This window comes from Cupressus sempervirens, chromosome 11, assembly GCF_028749045.1.
Source record: "Cupressus sempervirens isolate cs-2001-9-10 chromosome 11, ASM2874904v1, whole genome shotgun sequence".
NCBI lineage: Eukaryota > Viridiplantae > Streptophyta > Pinopsida > Cupressales > Cupressaceae > Cupressus > Cupressus sempervirens.
The window spans coordinates 769954484-769972301 of record NC_143128.1 but is presented as its reverse complement, the minus strand read 5'-3'; positions in this window follow the sequence as shown (position 1 = coordinate 769972301).

Genomic DNA, 17818 nt, shown 5'->3' with positions numbered 1-17818 from the left:
GGTGAATCTCAAGCGTGGAATTTGAAGGTCATCTCGCCTCTCATATGATTATTAATACTATTAGCTATATATATATATATATATATTATATATTTACATAATATATAAAGAAAGTCAAGAGATTTAATTTTTTAATGTGAAGGTAATTTTTGAAGTAAATTAAAGTCTTCATATCTCTTGGCTTTCTTTATATATAGTTAGTAGCATTCAGATTCTTTATATATATAGCTAGTAGCATCTGAATTCTTGAGTCGACATGGTCTCTATCAAATAGAACTCATTTTTATGTTATGAAAAGATTTTGTTTATGATTAGGGTACAACAGGATATTTTTATATAGGTTATAATGTGTCTTAATAATCAATTATGAAAAGGGGAATACTTAATTTATATTTTCATGTTCATGTATTGATAAGATTTGGTTTGCCATATGGGTACAACACGATATTTTAACATTAGGTTTAATTTATAATTTGTCCTAGTATTCAATTATGAAAAGATATTGGGGTAGGAGGAAGGTATTTGGAGATGGCTTTAGCAAGTTGAAGACCAGACAATATCTAGAGAGGGAATAAGGGAATTAGTTTTCAAAGTTTAAATACTTAGATCTCTGTGGCCAACAATTTTCAAAGTTTAAATACCTAGATATCTGTGGCCAACAGATTATCTATAGTAGTGTTTCTGATACAACTTTGAGTGACAATGATGCAACTTTTCTTCCATCAAGCTATCAAATCAAATCATATTCAAGTTTGATTGCCATCTAGAGTTGCTAGTTCCTGGTTCCACATTATGAAAGTGATGTTGACATACCAACAGCATTGGTAGGATTCCTAAGGCTAACACCTCCTCATGGATATTGAAAGGTAATGAGGTTGAATGGTATGGTAGTAGGGGAATGGTGATAGCATGTTGCAACAATAACTGGAATAATCCCCCATCATTAGGAATGTAGAGTAGGACTAGAATGGTTTAAGAAACACAAACAAATGAAACTTTCTATGTAAATAACAATAGCAAGTCAATATCAAAAGCAAAAATCCAAAAAAAAAAAGTAGAGAAAAGATTGACCATATCCCTTTGATCCATCTGTAGACCACAAAATGCAGTTATGTTTCAAGCCTTAACAAGTCCATTGAAAATATCAGGTGGATGGGATAAGAATCGCCATTGAAAACATTTCATGGATAGGATAAGAAGCATCCACACTTTAATCTATAATCAAATTCATTCAAATTTTCTCATCTTGCACTCAGTTTGAACTTTCAACTTGAGGATTTGTACAATTTTGTATTGTATCCTTTGTTTAAGGGAGCACTTTGGTCAAATTTTCTCTATTTTAATGGAAAAGGGAATCCCTGAAACTGATACTTTTATAGATGCTAATACCAATGGACAGGACACTACAAATGTTAAGACATTTCTACTATCATTTAAACTTCGTCTATTTGTTTTAATACTTTTGTTCTAGAAAGTACACATCTAATTTTATAGAAAAGACAGGAAAGACATATTAGGATGGAATATATCGTGGATAAAGACTATGAAACCTAACATTTCTACCAAAGAGAAGAAAAAGAAGCTCGTACATGGTGCAAGGAAAGCTATGATCAATATCATGAACTAAAGAAAAAATGATCAAGCGATGGTGTTACAGTTAGAGCATGTTGATAATAAGGATGATGTAAGGATGATGTTTTTTATGATTCTTCATCTTTACCAAAGGATGACACTATATTCATCAGTACAAAGAAAAAGATGAAAAATGATGAAGTATAAGTAGAAACATCTTGAGATAACACCTAACTTCGATTTTTTGGATGATTTTGCACCTTTCTCTACCAAACTATCTTATTTGAATGTGAGAAGACATTATAAAATACCCACCTTCATTTTTCTAGTGATTCATAATGGACATGAAATTGTAATATTATTTGAGTTTATTTTTGAAAGTGTTATTAATTTGAAATCAAGATGATTTAAAAATGGAATTGATTCTTTAATTAGTATGAATTACCCAATATTAAGGACGATTCATTTTATAGTTTTCATGTACTTAGACAACATATGTCAATATTTTGAAGAGGTTAACAAGAAATATTAGTTTCACATACTTAAAAATGCATTCTATAACTTTCTACATAGATTATTTGCAACTAAAATAAGATATCTATAAATTGAAATGAGAGACTACCTTGTTTTATATTCAATAAGAATTTTTGGATTAGGAGAGTGAATATAAATCTAAATTCACAAAAGAAGAGATGCATTGTTAGTGGGAAATATTTCTAACATTTCTAAGAAACTTGTAAGAATTTGGTATAGCTATGATACCATGTAAGAATTTGCCTTAGGGCAAGATTCACCCAAGATCGTAGAACTCAAACACAAACACAACTGTAGACCAAAAAGGAGTATGATCAATATATCATAGTATGTCCTCATACATTGCTCTGTATTGTATGTATTTTCAAACACACTAGGAGTACATGTATATAAAAGCCTCTCCGGAAGCACCTAGAATGTCTCTAGAAAGAGATAGGAGATAAGATAAACATGACAACTAAGGACACGTCTTATCTATCATTCTAGATGAGAGGATAAGAATGACAAGGTGTATCTCAAGTGGAAATGTTGTAGACACCATGTGCTTAATTAGTGTGCTAACTCCTGTGTTGTAGACACCATATGCATAAAAGAGGTGTGAACTCCTATGTTGTCAACATGACAACTCACAAGAGTACACATACTCCTAGGTGACTAAATAAATAAATATTAAAATAATGCATTAACCTAAGTAAACTTAAGTAAGTGTAAATAGTAAATATGTACTTACACCAACACCCCCCCTTAAGTGCAACTTAGGGGAATGCACTTAAGTTCACAAGAACTAGGATGAAATGCATAATGGGTCTCGGCTATGAGGCCATGATAGGTACCCATGTACATAATAAAATGCAATCTCTCATAAAGTGGAGAAAGAGGGAAAACCCCATGGGAAAAACCCTCCCCCAAAAAGAGAGATGAAAAGACAAGATGCATGGATGGATGGAGTAATCAAGACCCCCCCATTACGATATATGTCCAGTATATACAAAAGAGAAATGGGAGAAGGACAAAACCCCCTAAGAGAAAAAAAGTCCCCCCCATAAAGGAGAAGGAGACGAGGTAGTCCCCCCCCCCCCCCCCCCAAAAGTAGTGTGTCAATCAATGAGAAATGCTCTAATGTAGAAGTTGATCCATGATCGTTGAACGATGTTCCTCCCCTTTGGAAGAAACAATGGTAGAGGTACAGGTGAGATGCTCCCCCTATGTGTGGAAAGAATCTTGATGATGAAAGATGCCTCTGAAACTTGCTCAACTGTCCCTGTGTCGATACTGATGGTGGCTCCTTCCAAAACGGTTGAGAAGAAGTGCAGATCTAGCAAGGATTGTTGTAGAACCTATTTCAAAGAATAATTTGTCTCCTCAAATGACAAAGAGACCTCTTGCAACTCCTATACATAAGGATCCACAATCACTTCAGCTTATAAAGACTGATCATGTAGAGAATGGACATGAGGGTCAGAGTGAGCCCTCGCAAAAATTAAAGGATCGTCCTCATTAAAGAGAAGTGGTATATCATCAAAGAAGTCTCCCAAATCTGATGTGTGTGATTCCACGAACAAACTTGAAATGTTAGTTAAGAAGTCATCACCTAAGGCTAGAATTGGAAGACAAAGTGTACCCTACTGTACTGAAGGACATGAATCGGTCATTGTGGCAAAGAATGAAGAATTCACCTCAAAGAGAAGATGAATATCATCAAGGATGTATCCCACATCTTCAATGTGAGACTCCAAAAATAGACTTGAAATGTATGGTTGGAAGTCTTCCCATGAAGGTAAAGTAGGAAGACATAAAGGTTCCTGTTGCACTGAATCCAAAGCATCTGTGGCTGAAACAGGATCAGTAGGAGCAACAGGAGCATCTGGAGGTGTGATCTCAATCTGGAGTTGAAGAAACCATAGCTGGAGTGACTGGATGTAGAATGTCCTCTAAAGATGGAGGAACACATGGATCTCCATATGCTTCCCAAATAGACATCCAAATATCATAAGAAAAACTTGTCATTCTAAGAGGAGCAAAAGATTCCTTACTCATACTATTATACAGAAAGCAAAAAAGGTGCACAGGATGTGTCCAATTAAAATGTGGTGGTAATGAATAGAGATAAGGAAGCAATTCTTGATGATCTCCTAGATGATCAAGTATCAACGCACTCCATTTGTGATAGTTCCTTGTTGTTAACTATGGTCTAATACCAGACTTACATATTAGATAAGACTACATGAGATCAATCAATGAACCTCCCAAAATGTAAAAGAAATCAAAGAACCCCCACTAAAGTATGATTTAGGCACTTGGTAGTCACTTGCCAATTTAGGGCCTATTTTTGAAAGCAGTATTTTTGTCCACAAACCTATAATATGATTACAGATCTAGAAAGTAGATAAAAAAATATGCACTTAAAAAAAAAAAAAAAACCTGATTATGTGTCCAAATGAGCCCATACTAAGCATTTGAAGTGGCAAAATTCAGGATTTGTGAGTTGTAGAAAAATTTAGGACCAGAGATCTCAAACCACCTGCACCAATGCATAGATCATGAAATTCTACCCCAAAATAAAAAAATTGCTCGCAAAAAGGAGTTTGTATGAGGGAGATATCATTGTTTGAAAATCGTTGCTGTTGTTATTTTCTATGAATTGTCGTCGTCACGCCTCCAAAAATCAAATGGCTCTAGATTTTGCCTCAGATGTCTAATTTGGATGAAACAAAATCTGATTTGTGGGTTTTTTGACCATATGAATGTGATGCAAATATTTGATTTGCACTAGCAAGCACCAATCTTCACCTGCAAAAAATCTCTCCTATGGCTCGATGGCCAAACAAATTCCAGAAAATAATGTAGATCCAAAAAAACTGCAAAGATGCAAATGAATAAAAATGTAGATCTAAAAATTAAATGTACAGATCTGAAATGATCATACCAATTTCACAAATCAGGCCTTTGGGCTACCAGTTTGCAAAAAAAATGCCTCACGATCAACTTTGGTCTAGGGTAGGCAACTTTGTAGCCGATTTTCACTGAATTGACATTCTGGATGTAATGGCGAGGTTAGATCTGGTTCTTGATGCTCTTAATTTATGCGATACTTCAGATTCGAGCTGAGGTGCTAAAGCAAGGAGATGGTCTGGAATGGCTATATGAAGAGAGATTCTCCAAGAGCTCTGATACCATGTAAGAATTTGGTATAGCTCTAACACCATGTCAGAATTTTCCTTAGGGCAAGATTTACCCAAGATTGTAGAACTCGAACACAAGCACAAATGTAGACCAAAAAGGAATATGATTAATATATCAGAGTATGTACTCATACATTGCTCTATATTGTATGTATTTTCAAACACATTAGGAGTGCCTGTATATAAAGGCCTCTCAGGAAGCACCTCAAATGTCTCTAGAAAGAGCTAGGAGATAAGATAAGCATGACAAATAAGCACACGTCTTATCCATCATTCTAGATGAGAGGATAAAAATGACAAGGTGTATCTCAAGTGGAGATGTTGTAGACACCATGTGCTTAATCGGTGTGCTAACTCTTGTGTTGTAGATACCATGTGCATTAAAGAGGTGTGAACTCCTGTGTTGTCAACATGACAACTCACAAGAGTGCACATACTCCTAGGTGACTTAATAAATAAATATTAAAATAATGCATTAACCTAAGTAAATTTAAGTAAGTGTAAATAGTAAATACATATTTACACCAACAAAACTTCCTAAGATTATTTTTGAGGTACAACTAATAGATTCAATCTTATCTATCCAAATAATTAACTATTAGATATTGAAAATGTTAGCTAAATTGTTCATTATGTATTCTAACTTGACTCTTTGATTTGTACAATAGGTTTCATGTAACTTGGGCCTAAAAAAAATATAAGTAAAGTTTAGACTTTTGTGTCTCTAATGTTCAATTTTTTTTGCATGTGCACCTTTAGACTTTACATACTTTAGAGTTTCTCTACATCTATATGCAACCACATGACTAGATACTATATGCAATAGTTATAGTATTTATTGATGTCCATTATTTGTAAAAATATCCCATCCATAGTTATCATTTTACAATTGTTGACTTTGATTATTACTATCCATACTTGAATGAAATGTGTTAATTAGATCTAACAAGTAACAATGGTGGAAATTTATTTTAGCTTTAATTAATTTCATTAGTGTAGGAACTAGTGGCTGAACAAATTAAAATATATTAATTTTGTATAATAATTTATTATGTTTTATATTAATTAATGTATAAATTGATAAGTTTAGACTTTTGTGTCTCTAATGTTCATTTTTTTTTGCATGTGCACCTTTAGACTTTACATACTTTAGAGTTTCTCTACATCTATATGCAGCCACATGACTAGGTACTATATGCAATAGTTATAGTATTTATTGATGTCCATTATTTGTAAAACTATCCCATCCATAGTTATCATTTTACAATTGTTGACGTTGATTATTACTATCCATACTTGAATGAAATGTGTTAATTAGATCTAACAAGTAACAATGGTGGAAATTTATTTTAGCTTTAATTAATTTCATTAGTGTAGGAACTAGTGGCCGAACAAATTAAAATATATTAATTTTGTATAATAATTTATTATGTTTTATATTAATTAATATATAAATTGATAAGTTTAGACTTTTGTGTCTCTAATGTTCAATTTTTTTTGCATGTACACCTTTAGACTTTACATACTTTAGAGTTTCTCTACATCTATATGCAGCCACATGACTAGGTACTATATGCAATGGTTATAGTATTTATTGATGTCCATTATTTGTAAAAATATCCCATCCATAGTTATCATTTTACAATTGTTGACGTTGATTATTACTATCCATACTTGAATGAAATGTGTTAATTAGATCTAACAAGTAACAATGGTGGAAATTTATTTTAGCTTTAATTAATTTCATTAGTGTAGGAACTAGTGGCTGAACAAATTAAAATATATTAATTTTGTATAATAATTTATTATGTTTTATATTAATTAATGTATAAATTGATATAAATTTATGTAAAAGCTAATAATAATTACTTTATCACATTGTAAAAATGTCTTGATAGCTCATCATATCTCTCAATCAAATTGTTCATAAATTACTCTCTTTTTTAAACTTTCAAACAAATTTTCTCTTTGAATTTATAAACTCATTTAAGTACAACAATCTAAGAAATAGGATACTACATGCAAAGAAGTTATAATCTCCTTTCTACTTATGACATAATATAAATCAATAAAGCCTAAAGTTTAGGTTTTTATGTTCTTATGATAAAAGATATAAATATAAGATGTAATACATTCATAACTATTAACATTTGATTTCATTCTAGCCTAAACAATTTATACAATAATAAACTATCTAATTTTCTACAATGTAATTATACAAACCTTTATTACATTAGACCAATTCCATAGAATTGCTATAAATAAATACATCATTTTTTTTCAAAATACAATTATTAATGGCACAATATAGAAATAACATTTAAATTAAGAAAGTAAAAATAATATAAATTTTTTATATGAGATGAGAGATTGAGAGAAAAAATCTGGGTAAATAAAAGGGATTAACAACAAAGTCCCACTCCCAGTTCACAAATTCATATCTCGCAACACAACAAGCACATCAATACATTCCAAATCTCTTATGAGGTAGGGCTCAATATACCATTATTAACATTATGAAATTTGTTGCCTTTCCCATATGATCTGTCAAAAACTATTGTGAGAGAATGCAAATCCAATGGTACCATTCTGGCATGGAATTTGATAGTCGCCCCTGCCAGTCATATCATTTTTTAATGGCGGCTAAAAAAATTTCATGCATTTCATTTTACGGTTTAAGAAAAAAATTGATTGTCAATTTTTTTGGTTTTAAGACAATTTAAAAGATCATTTTACATTTAAATATTTTATAAATGAAAATAATAAATTATTATTAATAATATGTGTAAAATTCTTAATAAAGATCTTAAAATTATAAATTAGTAATATATCCAAAAATCTCAAATAAAAGAAGAAGTTTCTAAGTTCATTTTACTTTAAGTGATTCTTAAATTAATAAAATTATGTAATAAGCAATATAAAAAATACATAAAGTAAGTATTAACCATTGAGAATTGTTCAAAATTTATATCAAATTCGAATGCCATTTAGTATATATATAATACTAGTTGTTTACAATATCAAAATGGTGAGTCTTGAAGGTTTTATACAAAGCTTTACGTAGATTATATATACATATCGATTGAGAGTCTAAAATGGATAGTCATAATCTTACTAACAAAAGGTTGCTTATATATAACCAAAACACTCTATGCTACCACTTTTGCCCCTGGACACCGCTTAGATTCGAGCCGATCCCCTGCCTTCCTTCCAGTGTACCATGATGACATCAGTAATGTCGTTGAAATTCTCCACCAAGTAGTTGAGGGGGATTTCAAAGTCAAATTTCCCTCTGCTAGTCTTCTCAGTGTTTAGAGTGCTGAAATCAAGATCATCCAAATTGTTGAAAGTTACCCTTGGCTGGATATAGGCTTTGAAGAGGCCAAGATAATTGGTAAGCCATACCATATTATCTTCTGCTATGATTCCTCGCCAATGAAGGAGGAAGTGTAGACAAGCCTACATTTTAGCCCATTCTTGCGAGAATGTCATGTTCTCCCATATAACCAAAGACTAACGAGGAGGAGCGGTGATTAAGTCCGAGTGGCCTATAGGGAGATTCATGTATTTTTCAGGCAAGGGTATCCAAAGCTTACTATCTATGCTATATACTGCTTGATCTAAACCTTTCCTCCAAGTAGGCACAAACAAATCATGACAGAGCCTAATAATATCATCTGCAGGCACTTTGGCTCTAACCAGGTAGCCAATGAACGTTCCTATGATATCATTGTTAGTTCTCCATGTGTATTCGTAGTCAAATACTCCTTCACCCAATACTTTGTTGATCACAAACCGAGACATGTCATCTACCAGGTATAATAAGTGATTCCACCTTTTTGGTTTCATTGCTCCACAGAAGGCCATGGTTCGATTCTCAGATGCATGAAAAAGGACAACATTGGACTCCATGCTCAGAGAGATCTGTGTAAACTAATGAGCCTGAAGGTCGACACCTCGATGTAAAGCCATAAACTACTAAAGAGGAGTAATAGACGGAATGATGTTAAAACGTGAGAGCAGGGCAGAAGATGTAATAATGAAAGGCTGATTACCCAAACTCGTGTCATGTCATAATGTGGGATATAATCACATGAAGCTCTAGGCAGGAAAATATATGCAACTGACACTACAATGATGAAATGGTACCGAGACCTATTAACTTGAATTAATGATGCAAGTTGATGAACTAGAGTCGAACTATGAAGAAAACTTAAGATGTAATAAAGAAATGTGAATGACCACATATAAGGAAATAATTATAGTAGGTTCAATGAGTGAGGGAAAAACCCTTGTTTACTTGTAAGGTATCAAACCCATCTGCTCCCATATTAGCTAATTGATCTTGATCTGCGAGATAATTACCTTCTCTTTAGATATGCTTGATTCTATAATCATCTAACTTCTCTAATAGAGAAAGGACTATTTCTAATTGTGAATTTAGAACCCAATTAGGAGTTGATTTATTTCTAATAGCATTTAGTATAATTGGGAGTCACCTTTGATAATGACATTCGATAGGTTAAGCTTCTGGCATAACTTGATCCCTTGGCAGAGGGCCTCAAGTTCTACCAAATTGTTAGAAGTAGGGTGAATTGACTTATCTTTTTTGGCAATCCAAAACCCTTCTGCATTTTGAATGATGCATCTAATGCTGGCTATACCTAGGTTACCCCTCACTGCCCCATTGAAATTCAATTTAGCCCAGCTTGCGGGAGGAGGCTCCCATTCACAGTTTTTTCTAGCTTCATTATTACTCTTAGAATAGAATAAAGGAGGATTGATCAAGTTAGGCCATACTTTCTTCATGAGACCATCCCAATTAGAGAATGAGCCTTCTTCAAATCTTGACCTCCTCAAATAAGAGTTGATTGTTTCTACAATAGTAGCTTCTATTTTGGGAATAAGAGCTTCTGGTTTGAGCTCTAGATTACGAACGATTTGCCAATTTCTCTCCTTCCAAATTTCCCAGATCAAAATAGAAGGAGAAATATTCTAGAGCTTGCTATAAACACCTTTGACCTTATTCGAGGGCCATCCCCTAAGTAGTTCGGGCAGGGATTTTGGGAAGGATGTGGACCATTCCAACTTCTGCCTAAGCCACTCCCAACAAGTTAGGGAAAAGGGACATTGATACAATAGATGATCCAAATTTTCAGAGCTTTGAAGACAAAGAACACATCTAGAAGGGCCATGAATGCCAAGGATATGCAATCTGTCCATTGTTGGTATCCTATTTTGAATCGCAAGCCAAAGAAAGAACCCGACTTTCGGAAGGTGGGAGGGATCCCAACAAAGCTTTACTAGGATAGCCACTGATTCTAGCTTGTTAACTTCAAGAATAGCCATATATCCATTTTTGACATTATACTTCCCGTCATTAGATGTTGCCTAAATTAAGGAGTCTCTTTTGTTGGAATGCTTGAGATCCCTATCTTTCAGGATTTTCTCAAGATAATTAATAGACTCATCATCTAAGTCAAGTCCTCGAGGAGATTTCCATTTCCAAACAAGCAAACCATTAGAGTATACCAGGGTCCTGTAGTTCTTGACTTTATTACCCCATAACTCAATTAATTTTTCTTTGAGAGTCGGAGGGATCTTAAAGGCGGAGAGTGGAGGTTTGCCTTCCCAAGAATCTTTCCAAAAGAGGGCCTCCTCACCTGACCCAATATTCCATGCGAGGAATCTACTAATCAAATGGTGACACTTAAGCATGAAATTCTAGCATTCTGAACCTCCTGGCGGAGAGATGACTTTGAAGATCAAGAGAGGGTCATCTGCATTAAGGTATTTATTATATAGGATCTTCGCCCATTTGTGATTGCTTTCGTGGTAGAGTTTCCAAATTAGTTTTGCCCCTAGGGCTTCATTCTGCCATTGTAGGTTTTTAATTCGAAGACCTCCTAATGACTTCGGTTTACATATGTTTTCCCATTTGATAAGGGCCAATTTGTTATCATTGTCTCAGTCATTCCAGAGGAAATTCCTCATCTTGGTTTCAAATTTTCTAAGATTTTTCTGTGAGAGTGGAAGGCACGAGAGAGGATAGGTTGGAATAGCTGAAAGGACTACATAGATCTTAATGCATTTTCTTTCCTTTGTGAGCCATTTGTCCTTCCAAGAGCATACCTTAGAGTCCATCTTCTCCAAAGTGTTATCCCAAACCTTACTTGATTTTGAACCTTTCTCAAGAGCTATACCTAAATATTTGTACGGGAAGGTTCCTTTCTTAAAGCCCATAATCCTACAAATCTATTGTTCCATTTCTAGTTTAGTGTTCAAAAAGAAAATTTCTAACTTAAGGTCATTAACCTTTTGGCCTGAGGCTTCCATATATTCGTATATAATGCTTTTGAGAGAACGGGCTTTTGTGACCATGCTCTTCCCAGGAAGGACAGTGTCATCAACAAATTGTTGGTGAGTTATATTGGGTAGATTTTTAGTGACAGTAATTCTCGAGATTTTTTATTTGTTATAGGCATCTATCATGGCTCTCCCAAACACTTCAGCCATGATGATAAAGAGAGAGGGGGATAGAGGATCCCCCTGTCGGAGACCTCTTGAAATGTCAAAAAATCCTTCAGGGGTGCCATTGACAAGGACCGAGGTTTTGGGGGTAGAAATTGTAATACCCCAAAATTGGCTCATTGCCATCTCAACCAATTCTGGTCTATTTTTGATCAATCTTAAAGTCCTATTCTAATAGGCAATTCTCATTTTGCTATTCGCTACTTGACTTAATTGTCAAATGCAGAAAACTTAAATCTACATTCATCATACTTATTATTTAATTCCTATAGTATTTACTCATATTAGTCACATTAAACCTATTGATTAATATTTTATTTAATTATTAAGTATTTATACTTTAATTAAATTAAATTATATCCTAAGGCTAATGTACTATGGAATTAAATTTATTTAATTTAATAAATACACCTATTTTAATTAATTAAATGTAATTATTTAATTAAATGAGAAAGGTATTTCTAATTAATTAAAAGAAATTATTTAATTAAATGGAGTACTTACTTCTAAATAATTAAACAAAGTTATTTAATTAAATGGGAAGCCATTCCTAATTAATTAAATGAAGTTATTTAATTAAACGAAAGTGTCTCTAATTAATTAAAAATTATTTAATTAAATAGAAAAAGTAATTATGAGAGCATATCTCATTTTATTAAATTAAATATCTCAACAAAATCTCTCTTCAGTTCAAAAAGGGAAATTTCCAGTTCACTATTGATCAAAAATGAGTTAAATCAATTAACTCCTTTTTCTACTCAAATTAAAACAATTAACTCCTTATTTTACTCAAGTTAAGTCTGTTAACTCCCTTTAATTTGGGAATCTCCTTTTATGACTGAACCTCATCTTCAATCCTGACCGTTGATCTGAATCGATCTAGACCGTTGATGGATTTCAGGAGAGTCTATTTAAGAGACCCTCATCTCCTCGTTTTGGAGGAGGAATTTGGAGAATTTGCATTGAATCGCTGCTGAAATTCATGCTCACGTTTGCTTACATTTCTTGCATACATTCTCATTCTTAGTTTAATCTCATTTTAGTTTAATCATGCATATGCTTAATCTAGTTTGCTTTATTTGTTCTTAGATTACATTGCATCTTTCATTTTAGATTAATTTGCATTCTCATTCTTAGCTTAATTTCATTGTCAAATCCTTCATTCTTAGAGGGTCTAGTTGCCTACACCTTGATTCTGAGGATATTAACAGGCAAAATCCCTTTAGATAAAAGGCAACAGGTCGCTTTGCAGGGCAAATTTCGAATGAACAATCCAATGTTCATTCCGAGATGAATCCGCATGCAATGACCGTGTTGAAGTGTGTGTGTTAGCATAGGCCGCATTTTCACATATACATTTCTGGCGCCCACTGTGGGGCACGAAAATCAATTTTTCTGGCCTCTTTCTGTATTTTTTAAATCTTTTTTTGTTCTCTGTCCGTACTATTCTGTATAGATTCAGGAATCTTCGCGCGAAACTGTTCATTTTCACGCAAGGATATAGAATCTTCGCGCGAATATTCTTTCCGCATCGCGCGAGAAAGTTCTTTGGCCCGCGAAACTTTGCGTGAGCCGATTTTCATTTCGCGTGAGCCGAATTTGATTTCGTGCGAGCCGAATTTGATTTCACACAAGCTGAATTTAATTTTGCGCGAGCGGATTTCTATTTCGCGCAGGCCGTAAAACTTCTTCACGCGAGATGAATTTAATTTTGCGCGAAACTCTATTGACAGAGGCATTTTTTTGCATTAATTTGCGTGTTTTCTGATTTTTTTGCTGACTGTTCACGGTTTCTAGTGTTTCTGTGTTTTTTGATTTTTTTTGAACAGCATAGCAGCGATTTGTGGAACAATGGGAAAAGCGTGCTAAAGTTGCCAGAAACAGGTAAAAATCTACTAAGCACGTTGCAAGGATTACTGTAGTGCCTCTCCCATCTGACTTTTGTAAGTCATCCTGATGGACGCAACCTTGCTGATCTTTTGTTGTGATGGATCATGATCGTGACCCTGAGTGGTCTACACCATTGAGGTGTTTGGATTTATGTTTCTGTATCAGTTGCTTTGTTTATGCTTTTGACTGATCTTTGAGATTATGATGTGATTTTTTGGTTCACTGAGGTTTGTGCGAGTGGTTACCAGGATCGATGTGGTATCATGAGGTTGTTTCATGATTATCCTGAGATGTGTGCAGAGATTGCACTATGTACTTTTTACCATGCTACACTGGACTAGGTTCCTGTAGCAGTGGTTAGTCATGTTTATGACTATGGTTGTTTTTGTATTTTAAATGCCTTTTTAATGCAGAGTAAACAATCATTATTAAATGCGTAAGTAATTAAATGGATTGTTCATGTGAGATTATTTGGTTATGTGCTGCGAACATTTACCTTGTTATATTTCTGATTAGAGAGATATTTTTTACTCATGTGATGTTTTACATTTGAGATGACCTGAGGGTCAAATGTTACTCTTTGATTCCAGTATCATAGATATTAGACTACTATGTTGTTCAGTTAATCATATTGCATGATGATGCCATTTTGAGATGACAGTGTGTTTTATGATGATATCTGGTTATCTGGTATTTGGACATACCTCTGATTATGTTATGTGATGGATTTAATGCTATGGTTATTTACTTCATTCCTATGTTGTTATGCTTTTTGCGAACGTGAGTGATGTAAATAGATTATTTTAATATAATTAAATAAATGGTTAAATTAGGTGATTTAATGCATTTATTGCTTCGGCTATGTTATTATATGCAATTGCACTTGATCGTGTTGTTTAGTGTGTAGGATTATATCCCTGGCAGTGGCACATGGAGTTAGTGATTCAGCCTTTCATATTTTACCAATGTCGTCCTTGTATGGTCGACGTATCCTTTATTAAAATGTTTAATTTAAACCTTTCGATGATTATTAAATCTGAACTCATTGCATTATGTGATTAGACCAGTAAGCGTGTCTGTGCATTTAGAGGTTCGCATTGTCGCGAAAGTTGTTTAAGGTGATTTCTGTGTTTTTTGGGTTTTCGAGTTTTTTAATTGATTTATTTTAATTTTTGGCAGCTTTGCCATAGATGAATTCCTATTTATAGGAATAGCCTATTTTCGTTTAGGTCGATTCAGAGTTTAACTAGATTGGTTGGTTAAATGCCCTAATTGATTATTCACCCGAAAAGTGAATAAGTATCCAAAGAGGAATTTAATTCCTCACTTCTCACTTTCAAATTGGAAAGTTGGAGAGTAAAACCCAAAGTCCTCTTCATGAGGATTTACTATTTTGTTCGTTGTGGGAGCTATGGGCATGGGATCGTTGCGAGGTTGGGCTCGTTGGATCCAGCTCGGGGAAACCTTGGATTGCTGCGATTTTCAGCTATTTCTGCGAGATATTTATTTTATGGTCCTGATTCCCGTTTTGCCCTTTTGGCTGTGAGGTAGGGCTTTCCTGTTTTATTGTTTCTGCTCCATTTCTGCTTCTATTTTTGGTAGCCGTTTGTTTGGAGGCTGAGAACTAGTGTTCCCCTCCGTTTCTGTATGCTAGTTCTACCCGGTTGGGCGGGTATGAACATTTCTCTATTTTTTGAGATGAGGGTTTGGGATTTTACGCCGTTATGCTGGCCGTTTTTGCATACGGTGTCCGATTTCATTTATTTTTGGATTTTTAGAGTTTTTGAACCCAAAGGCCAAATGGGTTTTAATTTTGAAGTTTTCTAAATTTTTGGAGTTTTTACCTCGTTTTGCGTGCCGCCCTATTTTCTTGAGTTTTCTTGGCACAATGTGGGTCGTGGACCTTGATGATCCATTTGGATATCAATTAGACCACTTTTGCACTTTTATGTTGCATTGGGATGCGTGTTGCATCCGTACTCCCAACGTGTTCGGTTGAGTGATTTTATACTTGTTATGGTTTCGTTTAGACCTTTGCTTTTGTTTCATGAACGCTAGGATTCATGTAGAATCCATACTCTTGGATTGAGGCCGGTTGAGTGAGTTCATGATGTTTGGTCTTGTTGCATCATTGGGATTCGTGTAGAATCCATACTCTCGAATTGAGGCCGATTGAGTGATTTCATGATGTACAATTTTATTGGCTTTGGGATTCGTGTAGAATCTGTCCTTCCCGTGTTGCTTTCAGTTGGGTGTTTTCTTTGCATTGTGTTCTCATTCCTGTCCTTGTGTTATGATCTTTGTGATGGTGGTGCGCCACACACATGTACGTGCGCGTATATTTTTTGGGTGACTTGCGAGGCCCAATCTTTTATGAATTTGTTGAAAGTTATGATCATTGGGGTTGGGATGGGAGTATGCATGCCCACGGGCACTTGTTGTAGGATGAGCATGGGTAGGGTAGGGTAGCATCTAGAGGGGGCTTCTATCTCGCAGCTCGGTGTTCATGGCGCCGGAGGTTGACGGAGGATAAGAAGTTTTAAGCAAGTGATAACTAAATAAAATGTGTGATTGTTAATAAAACTTAAGATAAGTAAAATGTGTGAGCACCCGATTAAGTTCGAGGACACAATGTGTGAGCACCCGATTAAGTTCAAGGACACAATGTGTGAGCACCCGTTTAAGTTTGAGGACACACGATCCGAGCTTGGGCTTTTTGATGCCAAGCGACTCTCTAGGATGTTAGCCCCTACATAGTAGCCTATTGAGTGTCTGACCAGGACCTGTACTCCTTGCATTGTCTTAGGTTCTTGGTTGCAGCCATCATACTGTCTGGCGTGAGTGTTAGCCATGGATGTTCTTTTGTGTGTTTTTGGTTGGATCATTATCTCCATCAGCATGGCAGGTGTGGACCTACAAGTGCCACATGGTTGGGAGGCGTAGCTACCTTCACCATTGCTAGGGATCGGTGTACAGAGATGATCTTTTGTCCTAGTGCGACCGTTGCTAGATGTTTTCACTTGGTACTTCGGGTTTCGGAGTATGCTTTCTTGTGATTTATGCTTTCATTGGAATGCTTGGATATCATGTTTAGATGATGTTAGTTTACTTGATGCATTCCCTTATCATGATGTTTAACATATAATCAGATGATGTTATTTGATTTGGTAGTATATCTGTTGCTTATTGTTGTTTAGCATGTAATAGGAGATGTTATCTACTATAGGATTATCTTATGCTTTTCTACTAGAATGTTAGATTTCCTTATGCTTTTATTGTTGCATGTTTTAGTAGTGACATCCCTATTATGACAGTACTGACGATCTAGTCGGTGGCTTGGGATGTTACGCGCGGGGGATGGCTAGGATCCACGATGGTCTTATGATGCTATTGACGGTTGGGAGGAACCACGCATTTGTTTGGTTGTTTAGTTCTGAAATGTATTTTGTTCATTGTGATGTTTACTTCAGTATGTGCTTTGCTTTTATGTTTTAGATGGTTAGATGTTCCTCTTTCCTTGCTGTTAGTGCTCTCGAGTGTTCATTCCTCGATTTACGTGGATTCGGTACTCTCCGATGTGGAGGTTTCCTTGTTTGTTTAGCTTTTTTATTGTGTTTTGTGTCATGCTGATTTGTTTCCTCACACGAGATTGTATTTTGCTTGCGCAAGACTGGTTCTTCCTCGCGCGAGGTTGTTTCTTCCTCGTGCGAAGATCAGTAGTCCTTGCGTGAAGTGCGCACTTTCTCGCGCGAAACTGTAGACCAATTTTCTTTCTCGCGCGAAACTGTAGACCAGTTTTCTTTCTCGCGCGAGAAACAGTGGCTATCTAGGCTTGTCGGATGAAAGATCGAAAGTTGGTTTTGGACACCCTTTTGGTTTTTACACCTTCCTGGTTCAAAACAGATTTCGTAGGGGTTTAAAATATATCGTTTAAGTATAAGTTGACGTATATTTAATTCATTATACTTAAGATATATTTTAATATATGCGACAAATCGTTTGAGATATGTTTCAGACCTCTCGGGGATAAGTTATGGATTCTAGGAAATTTTAGGGCTTCAGAAATCCAGACTTAGCCAATTTTCAGGGCTTCAGGATTTCAAGCTTAG